Source organism: Somniosus microcephalus, chromosome 18 (genome assembly GCF_052327205.1).
Source record: "Somniosus microcephalus isolate GS21.2 chromosome 18, FLI_Smic_1.0, whole genome shotgun sequence".
Taxonomy (NCBI): Eukaryota; Metazoa; Chordata; class Chondrichthyes; order Squaliformes; family Somniosidae; genus Somniosus; species Somniosus microcephalus.
Window position 1 is genome coordinate 1,854,699 of NC_141004.1, and position 14,127 is coordinate 1,868,825.

A 14,127-nucleotide genomic window follows, 5' to 3' on the forward strand; every position below is an offset into this window, starting at 1 on the left:
AAATATACATTCATATAATTTGTATATACACTTTTCTTATATTTAGTGGTTGTCCCTCTGTTTATGGCAAGCTGTAACATAGTGTGCCGCTAACGTTACACAATTTCTCTCTTCCCCTAGTAGGTATGGGAGTTTTTGGTCGTCATTCAAATTTCTGAATTCCGGGCATATTTTTGTGAATTTTGGGTAGAAATTCTCCCTTATGCCCTGATATTTTCTACAAGCTGTGAGGAAGTGCATTTCTGTCTCCACCACTCCCTGACTGCAGTGAGAGCATATCCTGTCCTCTCTTGGTAGCCGGGTCTGCCTGTGTCTACCTTTTTCGATCGCCAGGCTATGTTCACTAAGTCTGTACATTGTCAAGGTTTTTCTCAGTTTGTTATCCTTTACCATGGTCAGGTGATCAGCCATGTTGTATTGTCTGTTTAGGGCCAAGTAGCAATTGAGTTTGCTTTGGGTTTTTGTTGTTTCTGCCCAATATGACAGATATTTTTCCTTTTGCTTAGCGACGATTGTGTTGGGTCGAATTCTTTGTGTTACGCTGTCACTGCCCTGGGGCTGGTTATTGTTAGTAGTGTTAATAGTTACTTCACTGAGTCCCAGGACTAGTTGACTGAGGGTATTCTTCTTTATGGTCCTCTCTTGGCATTTCAGGGCTTCTCCCTCTCTACCTCTCTCTCTCACTACCTCTCCCTCTCTCTCCCCCTCCCTCCTACTCCCTCTCTCTCTCTCCCTTTCCCTCTCTCTACATCTCTCACTCCTTCTCTCCCTCTCTCTCTCACTATCTCTCCCTCTCTCTCCCTCTCCCTCTCTCTCCCTCTCTCTCTCTCTCTCTCTCTCTCCCTCTCTTGCACTTCCTCTCCCTCTCTCTCTCCCTCTCCCTCTTCCTCCCTCCCTCTCTCACCCCCTCTCTCTCCCTCTCACTCTCCCTCTCTCCCTCTCTTTCCCTCCCTCTCCCTCTCTTTCCCTCTCCCTCTCTATCTCTCCCTCTCGTTATGTTCATTAATAACTAGACATTATTATTATGAACAGCTAGCTTCTAGCTAGTCATTTATTCAGTACACATTCTCTAGGTACAGCATCTGTAGAGATTCAGCATGTGTACTTCTGTGTGCAGGCAGCCATCTTGACGACTGCCTTGTGGGTAGCCTAGTGCATCATGGGTAGTGTAGTCTTAAACACAAAGAACTAAATATACAGCTCTATACAGCTCTACCGCTCCATCTAGTGTACCACTCCAGAATGACATGTTATTGATCATTTCATCCCCCTTTCTTTGAGGTTAACAAAATCAATATCAATCAACTTTCAAGAAAAACGATAAAGATGATATCAGTAACAATTTTGTTAGTGCTCTATAAACATAAACATTTTCACAACAGTCAATACATTTTCAATATAGTTTTTGTACTCAAAGATGAAGTCTATCAGGCTTTTTTACTACATGTGTGGGTCTTCTCAGCATGGGTAAGTCTGATGTGTTTTCATGAGATTGTTCTGGTGGTGAATGACAAGATTCAGTTGCGGCATTGTCATCAATCTGCTCTTGGATAGTTTCTTGTGTTTTCAGGAGGGAACGGCGGTTCCTCCTGAGAATCTGTCCTTCCTCAGTTCTAACAGTGTATGACCTTGGTCGTACTTCCTCAAGCACTGTAGCTTTCCTGTTCCATGCATCTGGATCCTCAATCCTGACAACATCATCCCTTGTCAATGGTTTTAGAGTTTTGGATGACTTGTCATAGTATGATTTCTGTTTCAGCTTTAACAGTTGAAGTCTCTGTCTCAGTTCCTTACTTTGCTGTTCTTTTGCACAGCAGGGTAGCGTGATGCGCAACTTGCGACCCATTAGTAGTTCAGCAGGTGAAGAACCACAGTCTAAAGGTGAGGCTCGGTAGCTCAGCAGGACGAGATAAGGATCAGACTTGCTTTCTGTCGCTTTCTTCAGTAGCTGCTTGAGAACTTGAACACCTTTCTCTGCCTTACCATTTGACTGAGCATACAAAGGGCTGGATGTGATGTGCTGAAAGTCATACTCTGCTGCAAACTGTTGCCACTCCTTACAGTTGAAGCACGGACCATTGTCGCTAACGGCAATCTTGGGAATTCCATATCTGGCGAAGATGGATTTCACATGCATTATGACACTGCTTGCTGATGTGCTTGAGAGCAGCACCATCTCAGGATAGTTAGAATAGTAGTCAATCACTATTAGATACTCTTTACCATTTAAATGAAAGAGGTCCATACCAACCTTTTGCCATGGTGCTGTTGGTAAGTCAGCTACTATCATTGGTTCCTTTGTTTGTTTGTTTTGGTGTTTCTGACATGTCTCACATTTGCCTATCATGTTCTCAATGTCCTTATTTATGCCAGGCCAATAAACAGTGTCTCTTGCTCTCCTTTTGCATTTTTCAATTCCAAGGTGTCCCTCATGAATCCTTTTGAGCATGTCTTGACGTAGAGCCTGTGGAATGACTATTCTGTTCTGTTTTAGTAACAGTCCACTTGCGACACTCAATTCTGACATGTGAAAGTATTTTGGACAGGAACCTTTTGGCCAATCATGATGAATGTTTTCTATTACTGATGGTAACACTGTATCTTTTACTGTTTCTTCTGCTATTTGCTTTGATTTTGTGTCTGACACGGGCAGCGCAGCAGTGACCATACTCACATGAACATCCACGTCTTCTGTTGTATCCGTGTGTTAATGGAGACACGGAATGCAGGAGTTGGTTTAACAGGTGTTTACTGAACAAAGTCTGGAGGTGAACTAAAAGATACAAGACACTATACAGGCTTATATAGCCCGAGTGGCCACTACCGGCATTACAGTACACAGGGGCTCTTAAAGGCACATACACCACAATTCCTCCCCTTCTGGACAACCAGTACATAACATTTTTAAGTAATCATTAATTAACATGTTTACAAGAACAATAATCTACACATTTGCTGCAGTTAATCAATTATAAGTTAGTCTCTCTGGAGGCTTCCTGAGTCGGTCCGGATAACACTTCGGTGGTGTAGTAGTTTTCGGTGGTGTAGTAGGTTCTTTTGGCAAGGTCGATTCGGCTTGAATGCCAGTGTCGGGTTCATCTGGTTCCAGTATCACCGGATCGGAGGTAGATACTATGGGTATCTCAGCTTCATCATTAGGCATATAGAGTTGTGGTGTAGGTTGTCCCTTTTCGGATGACTCTATGATCTGGTCAGCATGGCGCCTTATTATGCTTTCTCCAATGTCCACGGTATACATCAGCGGTCGTAGTCGTGTGCAAATAGTTCCAGGCTGCCATTTCTCGGCATGGTAGTCCCGGGCCAAAACTTGTTGACCTATCTGGAAGGTTCTAGTTGGCCTTTCATTCATGCCTTGAAATTGCCGGTTCTCTACGTCCCTTCTGATGTTTGGCTTGATCAAATCCAGCCAGCATCTTAGTCTTCTATTGAAAAACATCATGGCGGGAGTTTGGTTTGTAACCACATGTGTTGCATTCCTGTATGCAAACAAGAAGTTATCTACCTTATGCTGTATTTTTATGTCTTCATTACCCATGGCCTTTATGGCCTTCTTGAAGGTCTGGACAAACCTTTCAGCCAATCCATTGGTGGCGGGATTGTATGGGGCGGACGTGTAGTGCTTAACCCCATTGTTTTTTAAGAACTTACTGAATTCTTCGGACACAAATTGCGGTCCATTATCAGAACAGATCTGTTCAGGCAGCCCATTCCTGGCAAATATGGTCCTTAATACTGTGATGGTTTTTTCCGTGGTGGTGGAGGACATCTTTATTACCTCCGGCCACTTGGAGTGTGCATCAACCGCGATTAAGAACATTGAGTCCATAAATGGACCAGCAAAGTCGATGTGAACCCTTTGCCATGGAGATGAGGGCCACTCCCATGGATGTAGAGGGGCTTGTGGTGGGGCGTTTTGGACCTTCTGGCATCCTAGACAGCCCTTGGTCATTTCTTCGATGTCTCCATCGATACCTGGCCACCACACAAACGCTCTGGCTCGGTTCTTCATTTTCACTCCACCCAGATGCCCCTCGTGAAGCTCCTTTAGCACTTTATCCTGGAGTTTGGGTGGAATCACCACTCTGGATCCACACATCAAGGTTCCTCGGCACACTGACAGCTGTTCTCTTCTTTGCGAGAATGCTGGCAACAGTGGTTCGCCATGTGCTGGCCATCCCTTCACCGTTAAATCGTAGACTCGTGAGAGAGTCGGGTCATTTCTCGTTTCCTTTTCAGTGGTAGAATTTGTTACTGGTAGACATTCCACTATGGTTGAGTGGAACATCTCCACTGGGTCCACTGTAGGTGCCTCTTCTACCGTTGGCAATGGTAGACGCGATAAACCGTCAGCATTTCCATGCTGTTTTGATCCTTTGTATTCTATGTCATATTGGTGTGCCCCTAGGAAAAGGGACCACCTCTGTAGCCTTTGCGCTGTCATAATGGGAACGCCCTTTTTAGGGTTGAATATGGAGACGAGGGGTTGATGGTCAGTCAACAAGGTAAATTTTTGTCCGTGTAGGTAATGATTGCATTTCTTCACTCCCCATATCAGGCTGAGTGCTTCCCTGTCGATCTGGGCATAGTTACGCTCAGCTGAGTTCAATGAGCGTGACGCAAAAGCTATCGGCCGCTCCGAGCCATCAGGGAATCTATGCGATAATACCGCTCCTACGCCATAAGGGGATGCATCGCACGCCAGTCTGATTGGCAGTGATGGGTTGTAATGAGCCAAAACTTCCTTAGACGTGATCAAGCCTTTGCATTTATGGAAGGCACGTTTACAGTCTTCACTCCATTTCCAAATTACTCCCGTTTGTAGCAGTTCGTTAGGAGGGTGCAGAACAGTTGACAAGTTCGGTACAAATTGATGACAGTAATTTATCAATCCCAGGAACGACCTTAATTGTGAGACATTTTCAGGTGCTGGGGCTTTTATGACCGCTTCAATTTTTTCAGGTAACTTATGCAACCCTTCTTCGTTAACTATGTGGCCACAATATGATATTTGTTTCTGGAAAAATTCGCACTTGGGGCGATTTGCTCGTAGGCCCCGTTCTCTCAGCCTAGTGAGCACCTGCTCCAAATTGGCAAGGTGCTCGTTGTCATTTTCTCCTGTTACAAGGATGTCGTCTAGGTAGCATTGAGTCGCCGGAATCCCTTGCAGGACTTGCTCCATAGCTCTTTGCCAGATAGCTGGAGCTGATGCTACTCCGAAAACCAGTCGATTGTACTGGTACAGGCCTTTGTGTGTGTTTATCGTGAGATACTTTTTAGAGGCCTCCTCAACCTCCATCTGTAGATATGCCTGTGCCAAGTCAATTTTGGCGAAACGTTTCCCTCCGGATAGTGAGGCGAAAATATCTTCTATCCTCGGAAGAGGATACTGTACCATGTGAAGGACCGGGTTTACAGTCACCTTGAAATCCCCACAGATGCAAATTTTTCTCTGTTCTTCAGATTTAACATTATTCAACGTTTTCTTCATGACCGGGACGATGGGTGTTGCCCACTCTCTCCAATCTATCTTGGATAACACACCTGCCTTTTCCAAATTCTCCAGCTCTGCCTCGACTGCTGGACGAATTGCGTATGGCACCGGCCTTGCCTTAAAAAACTTGGGAATTGCTGAATCTTCCACTTTTATTGAGGCGGTGACGCCTTTCAAGATTCCTAGTTCCTGTTGAAACACTTCTTTGGCATTGGCCAAGATGTCTTTTAATCGTTCAGGTATGACGTCATCATTTTTTTTCTTACTGGTCACCGTCAGTGCCTGAATGGAGTGCCAGTCTAAACGTATCTTCCTGATCCATTCACGTCCCAACAGCGGTGGACCACCATCTTGCAGAACGTATAAATACAACTTCTGTATTTCCTTGCCGTTGTATACAACAGGCACCCTTATTTTCCCTCTGGGGTATACTTTCTGCCCTGTATATGTTTTCAAGATAATGGATGTGTCTTTCAAAGGTATATGCGGAAATAGCCGCTCGTAATCCCGTCGACTTATGACGGTAAGAGCTGATCCTGTATCTAGCTCCATTTTAACTGGGGACCCCGCTATTGTGAGGGTAACCCAAATGGTCTGGTAATCTTCTTTGGCAATTACATTATGTAATTTGAGACAGCTTAGTCTCTTGTTTCCGGAGTCGCTATCACTCTTCTGGTCTTCGGAGCTACTGTCCGTCATCATTTGTACCTTTCTGTACTTTTCCTTATTGATTTTTTTTCTGTCAGTGGATTTTTTGTTTCCAGATCGGCATACACATGCAATGTGTCCCATCTTTCTGCATTGCCTGCATGCTTTGTCCTTGAACCAGCAGTCCCTCTGGTCATGGGTGGATCTGCCGCAGCGATAACATCTCTCGAAACCCTGTGTCATTTCATGGGTGCCGAAGTCCTGTGGCTTTTGCTGTATCTCTGCAGCTCCTCTTGTTGCTGCTTCGTATGATACAGCTACACTGAAAGCCTTGTCCAGTGTTAAATCTTTCTCAGAAAGTAGCCTTTTCTGTGTTCCTTCACTTAGGAGACCGCAGACGAATTTCTCTCGAAGAGAATCTGCCAGTCCTGCCCCGAATTGGCAGTGCTTTGACAGCTTCCTTAATTCGGTGAGGTAATCAGCGTTACTTTCATTCTTGTGCTGATTCCTCCTGAAGAATTTGAATCGTTCCGCTATCAGCAGCGGTGTTGGGTTTAAGTGCTCCTGTAGGGTATCAACAATCTCCTTAAAATTCTTGTCCATCGGTTTGGCTGGAGTGATTAAGTTTTGTAACAGCCCGTATGTCCTTGCGTCCATTAGATTTAGAAGTACCGATGCCTTTTTATCATCCTCTATTTCATTCGCTGTGCAATATACCTCCACTCTTTCCACATATGTGGTCCAATCCTCTACATCACTATCAAAAGCAGTAATATTGCCAGTCTTAGGCATCCTGGAAAAAAAATGGCGCCTCCCGCGCTTTCCTTTCTTCCCTGCCGAGAAAAAATGGCACCTCCCGCGCTTTCCCGCCGCTGCCGCTGCTGACAACGCTGTTCTCCGCGGTTTTTATTTATACAGATATTTTTAATAGTTGGAGACTCGTTCCTGTCAGACTCTCTGGGACTTTTCCCTCCCTCTGCTTGGTCTGAACGCCGACCTGCTTTGCAGCGCTGGCCGTCTCTCGAGTGCTCCACCCTTCGTCTCTGTTTGCCTCTGCCTTCGCTGCTCGGCCCCGCTGCAGAGCCAGCCGATCAAGCCCCAGCCCGCCACCCAGGAAGGATTATTGCAGTACCTGCCACCAGCCCGGCTAGCTGGTGAAACCACAGTTTTTTCCTTTTTTTTTCTTCGACTTTCGTCTGAGGAATCGATCTCCTTGAGGTGCTGCTGAATTGCAGGTAAGTCCGTTTCCAATTCGTCGCCACTGTTGTATCCGTGTGTTAATGGAGACATGGAATGCAGGAGTTGGTTTAACAGGTATTTACTGAACAAAGTCTGGAGGTGAAGTAAAAGATACAAGACACTATACAGGCTTATATAGCCCGAGTGGCCACTACCGGCATTATAGTACACAGGGGCTCTTAAAGGCACATCTTCTTCAGTAGAGCTCACTTGACTCATTGTGGGTGCTCGGGATAGTGCATCTGCTAACACTATGTATTTGCCTGGTGTGTAGATCAGTTCAAAGTCATATCTTTGCAGCTTCATCATGAGTCATTGAATCCTTGGAGACATCTCATTCAGATTTCATTTTATGATGGCAACCAGTGGGCTGTGGTCTGTCTCAACTGTGAAGGTGGGAAGTCCATATATGTAGCCATGGAACTTTTCTAATCCAACTACCAAGCCTAGACATTCCTTTTCAATCTGGGCGTATCGACACTCAGTATCAGTCATAGACCTGGAGGCATAGGCAACAGGCTTCCAATCTTCACCCTCTGCTTGTAGCAAGACCGCGCCTAGGCCATCTTTTGATGCATCCGTTGACACTTTGATTCTCTTTGTTGGGTCAAAAAAAGTGAGTACAGGTGTGGTTGTCAGCACTGTTTTGAGGTTCATCCACTCTTGTTCATGTTTTTCTGTCCATGCGAACTCATTTGTTTTATGTAGCAGGTCTCGCAGACAGGTTGTCTTGGCTGACAAGTTAGGAATGAACTTTCCAATGAAGTTTATTATCCCCATGATGCGTAGCACTCCTTTTTTATCAGTGGGTCGGGGCATGTTGAGTATGGCGTTTACTTTTTCCATATCTGGCTCTATTCCTTCACCAGATAGATTATCTCCTAGGAAAGTGGCTTCTGTGGTAAACCACTGTTATAGTTATCACTGTATATTGTTCTCACTGTTCTCACTGTCACATCACTACACGAGGTCGCCTCTTGTCGCACTGTTATACCTGGGCTGACCACCTCCGACTCCGCCCATTACCTGCCCAGGTATAAAGGTAGCTGACTGGCTAGTATTCCTCCCTGTTGGATCGGATCACCCACGAGGGTGGGCTCTGTTATTTAGCTAATAAAAACCTTCAGTTACGTTCTTAACTCGTCGCCTTTTATTGGACTAATTGATAGGCATATCAATTTTATTGGCTAAATTTTAAAGATGTCTGATAATGAACAGCAACAGCAAGGAGCTCACCCAGCAGCACAGCAACAGCAGCCTCCAGACAACGGGCCACACCAGCCGGCTTGGCTGCAAGCCTTGAAACCACCATACCTGGATCTAAACCCACAGGCACCAAACGCAGCCCTCAACTTCAAACACTGGCTGGACTGCTTCGAATCCTACCTGGAAGAATCCGGCGCCCCGCAGAGATCCAAACTAAGACTTCTGAACGCCCAAGCGAGCCCGAGAGTATACGCACTCATACAGGACACGACTACGTACGAGGCCGCTATCAACCTACTGAAACAGCAGTACCGCAGCCCGGTAAATTACATGTACACCAGGCACCTCCTAAGATCCCGCCCGCAACAGCCAGGAGAGTCTGTAGCTGAATTTTTACGGGCGCTAAGAGCACTCGGCAGGAACTGTGACTTTAAAGCGGTGACGGCTGTTGAAAATACGGAAGATAATATCCGCGATGCCTTTGTGAAAGGCCTACGGTCCGACTACTCACGGCAAAGACTGCTTGAAGCTAAAGACCTCGACCTGGACAAAGCTGAAGCCCTCGCTCTCTCCCTGGAGGTGGCCCATCAGGACCAGGAGGCGTTTTCCAGGTACTGCTCGCGACCCTGGGACTCGGGCCCGACCCCTACCGCAATACCCTTCGCAGCGCCGCCCCCGGGACCTACCTCAGCGTCGGCGTCCCGGACCCGACCGGGCCCGCCACCCCCGGTACCGGCTCCGACATCGGGCACCCGCGATCGGGCCGCCGGCTGCTTCTTTTGCGGCCAGGAGAAGCACCCGAGGTCGCGCTGCCCAGCCAGGAACTCTACCTGCACAACCTGCAGGAAGAAAGGCCACTTCTCTAAGGCCTGCAGGAGCGGATCTTCAGAGGCCAGCAGTGCCTCATGCGAACTGTGGGGGCGGCCATCTTCTTTCACGGCAACTGAGGCCAGTATCCCCACACGTGAGTCATGGGGGCGGCCATCTTTGATCAAGGCAACCGACCCCAATAGTGCCTCATGTGAGTTATGGGGGCAGCCATCTTCTCCGCCATTTTGTCCTACCTCGTGGGAGACGCCATTTTACACACCACGCCCGACTGCCACCGGGCCCCCGGACCCGACGACCGCCTCGCCCGCAGACGACAACGACTCGCTTACCTACACGCTAGCCTCCGTCACTCTGGATCAAGCCCGCCCACACCACCTGTCCAAGTCGATGATGGACATCAAAGTAAACGGCCACGCCACGACCTGCCTGTTCGACAGCGGAAGCACGGAGAGCTTCATCCACCCAGACACGGTGAGCCACTACTCCCTCCCTGTCCTGCCAACGCGCAACCGAATCTCGATGGCATCGAGGTCCCACGCCACGGACATTAGCGGCTACTGTGCTGTGACCTTGTCGGTTAAGGGTACAGAGTATAAAAACTTTAAACTCCTCGTCCTCCCCCAGCTCTGCGCTGCCGTCCTACTAGGGCTGGACTTCCAATCCCACCTCCAAAGTGTAACCCTAGCATACGGTGGACCCCTCCCCCCACTCACAGTCGACAACCAGCGAAGGTTAAACCGCCCACCGCGTAACACCTGCAGCCTATCCACCCTCAAGGTGCCGCCACCTTCCCTGTTCGCTAACCTCACCCCCGACTGCAAACCCGTCGCTACCAAGAGCAGGCGGTACAGCGCTGGGGACAGAGCTTTCATTAGCTCTGAGGTGCAGCGTCTCCTGAAGGAGGGCATCATCGAGGGGAGCAACAGCCCCTGGCGTGCCCAGGTCGTGGTCGTTAAGACCGGCGATAAAAATCGCCTGGTCATCGACTACAGCCAGACCATAAACAGATACACCCAGCTGGACGCATACCCCCTTCCCCGCATATCTGACATGGTCAATCAGATTGCACAATACCGCGTATTCTCGACCATCGACCTTAAGTCGGCCTACCACCAACTCCCTATCCACCCCGAGGACCGCCAGTACACCGCCTTCGAGGCGAATGGGCGCCTATACCACTTCCTTAGGGTCCCCTTCGGTGTCACCAACGGGGTCTCGGTCTTCCAAAGGGAGATGGACCGGATGGTTGACCAGAACGGACTGCAGGCCACATTCCCCTACCTAGATAACGTCACCATCTGCGGCCGCGACCGGCAGGACCACGACGTGAATCTGGAGAAATTCCTCCGTACGGCCCAACGGCTGAACCTCACCTACAATAAGGAGAAATGCGTGTTTAACACAGCGCGCCTTGCCATCCTTGGCTGTGTAGTAGAGAACGGAGTCATCGGCCCCGACCCCGAAAGAATGCGCCCCCTCATGGAGCTACCCCTCCCCCACTGTCCAAAAGCACTTAGGAGAACCCTGGGGCTTTTCGCCTACTATGCCCAATGGGTACCCAATTATGCGGACAAAGCCAGACCCCTCCTGAAAACCACATCCTTCCCCCTCACGGAAGAGGCGTGCGCGGCCTTCTCCCTCATTAAGGGAGACATAGCCAAGGCCACAATGCACGCAGTGGATGAGTCAATCCCCTTCCAAGTGGAGAGCGATGCATCCGACTTCGCCCTAGCCGCTACCCTTAACCAGGAGGGTAGGCCGGTAGCCTTCTTCTCAAGGACCCTACAGGGCCCCGAGACCCGACACTCGTCGGTCGAGAAGGAAGCCCAGGCAATTGTGGAGGCGGTACGGCGCTGGAGGCACTACTTGGCAGGCAAACGATTTACCCTCCTCACCGACCAACGCTCGGTTGCCTTCATGTTTAATAACAAGCTGAGGGGCAAGATCAAGAACGACAAAATCTTGAGGTGGAGAATCGAGCTTTCCACCTATGATTATGAGATCTTGTACCGGCCCGGTAAACTGAACGACCCCCCTGATGCTCTTTCACGCATTACATGCGCCAGCGCGCAAAGTGATAGACTTCAGACCCTCCACAATGACCTCTGCCACCCCGGAGTCACCAGACTCTACCATTTCATTAAGGCCCGCAACCTGCCATACTCCATCGAGGAGGTCAGGACCATGACCAGGAACTGCCAGATCTGTGCTGAGTGCAAACCGCACTTCTATAAGCCGGACAGAGCAAGCCTGATCAAGGCCACCCGCCCCTTCGAGCGTCTGAGCATCGACTTCAAGGGGCCCCTACCGTCATCCGACCGTAATGTGTACTTCCTCAACATCGTTGATGAGTACTCCCGTTTCCCCTTTGCCTTCCCCTGCCCAGACATGACCAGTAACACGGTCATTAAATGCCTGAACAAACTCTTCGCCTTGTTCGGGTTCCCGAACTATATACATAGTGACCGGGGCGCCTCCTTCATGAGCGAGGAACTCCGTCAGTTCCTATTGGAGAGGGGTATTGCAGCAAGCAGGACCACCAGCTACAACCCCCGAGGGAACGGCCAGGTGGAAAGAGAGAACGCGACGGTATGGAAGGCCACCCTCTTAGCCTTAAAGTCTAAGGGCCTCCCAACCTCCCGCTGGCAAGAGGTCCTCCCGATTGCGCTGCACTCCATCCGGTCACTACTTTGCACTGCCATTAACACCACCCCCCATGCCCGAATGTTTGTCTTCCCCAGGAAGTCGACTACGGGAACCACCCTACCAACCTGGCTGACCTCTCCGGGACCCGTCTTGCTGCGAAAGCACGTGAGGGCCCATAAAACGGACCCCCTGGTCGAGAAGGTGAACCTCCTGCACGCCAACCCCCAGTACGCCTATGTGGCTTACCCAGACGGACGGGAGGACACTGTCTCCTTACGAGACCTCGCACCCTCACCCCCCCCTCCCAACCCCCCGAGTCCAGCCGAGGTAGACGGCATGCCGGAACCCCACGAGCCTTTGCCGACTACGCAGACACCAGCTTTAACACCGGATAATGTAACACCGCCGCTGCGACGATCGGAGAGGCTAACGAAGCCTCCGGACAGACTGACATACCAGAGCTGGTAATACACTTCACCCCGCCGGACTCTAATCTAAACAAGGGGTGAATGTGGTAAACCACTGTTATAGTTATCACTGTATATTGTTCTCACTGTTCTCACTGTCACATCACTACACGAGGTCGCCTCTTGTCGCACTGTTATACCTGGGCTGACCACCTCCGACTCCGCCCATTACCTGCCCAGGTATAAAGGTAGCTGACTGGCTAGTATTCCTCCCTGTTGGATCGGATCACCCACGAGGGTGGGCTCTGTTATTTAGCTAATAAAAACCTTCAGTTACGTTCTTAACTCGTCGCCTTTTATTGGACTAATTGATAGGCATATCAGCTTCCTCGACGCCAAACTGACACTTGGCTTTGTTGAGCTTCAGTCCATTCCGGCGTATGCTCTGTAGCACTTTAGTCAGTCTCTCATTGTGTTCTTTCAGTGTGGAGCCCCAGATGATGGTGTCATCAACATAGACCCGAACTCCTTCCAGACCTTCAATTATGTGTTCCATCGCTCTATGAAAGATTTCAGATGCAGATATTATCCCGAAAGGCATTCTGAGGAAACAATACCTGCCAAATGGTGTGTTGAAGGTACAGTATTTGGTGCTCTCTCCATCCAGTTTTAGTTGCCAAAATCCTCGTGAGGCATCGAGCTTTGTAAAGTATCTGGCACCTGACATTTCACTGGTGATTTCTTCTCGCTTGGGAATCTGGTAGTGTTCACATTTTATGTTTGCATTTAAGTCCTTTGGATCCATGCATATTCTTAGATCATTGTTCTTTTTCTTTACACATACCATTGAGTTAATCCAGTCTGTTGGCTCTTCGACTTTCCTGATGACTCCTAGTGTGGTCATTCTGTCCAGTTCTTTCTTGAGCCGGTCACGCAGGGGTGCTGGAACTCTTCGTGGAGCATGTACCATTGGCTGAGCATCCTCCTTTAGCTGGATCTTGTAAGTGAATGGTAGAACTCCAAATCCTTTGAACACATCCTGGAAATTATTTACTACAGAATCCATCTAGTCATCTGGTCTGCTTATGGCACAGTTTATACGGTAGACTCTCTTGACCAGTTCTAAGTCTTCACAAGCTTTGTCACCCAGTAGTGAATCAAGTCCTTCAGCCACAACAGAAAACATGAGATGATGCACTTTGTCTTTGACTGTCACTTTAAGTCTGCATACACCTAAGCTATCTATTTTCTGACCATTATAGTTCTTCAGTAGTACTGACTTTTTCTGTATATTGGGCTTTTCTTTTATGTTTTTATTGTCACTCATACTTGTAGTGTCCGTGTGTAGATAAAGACACTGAAGACAGGAGTTGGTTCATAGGTATTTACTAAGCAAGTCTGGGGAGGGTTTCTAAAGGATATACACAATACACAGGCTTATATAGCCCAAGTGGCAATTACTGGCATTACGCACACCTGGGGCTCTTAAAGGCACATACACCATAATTGCTCTTAAAGGCACATACACCACAATTCCTCCCCTTCTAGCTAACTAGTACATCATATTTTAAGTAATTATTAATTACATGTTATATGCAAAATAATATACATTGCTGTATTAATTAATTATAAGTTAGT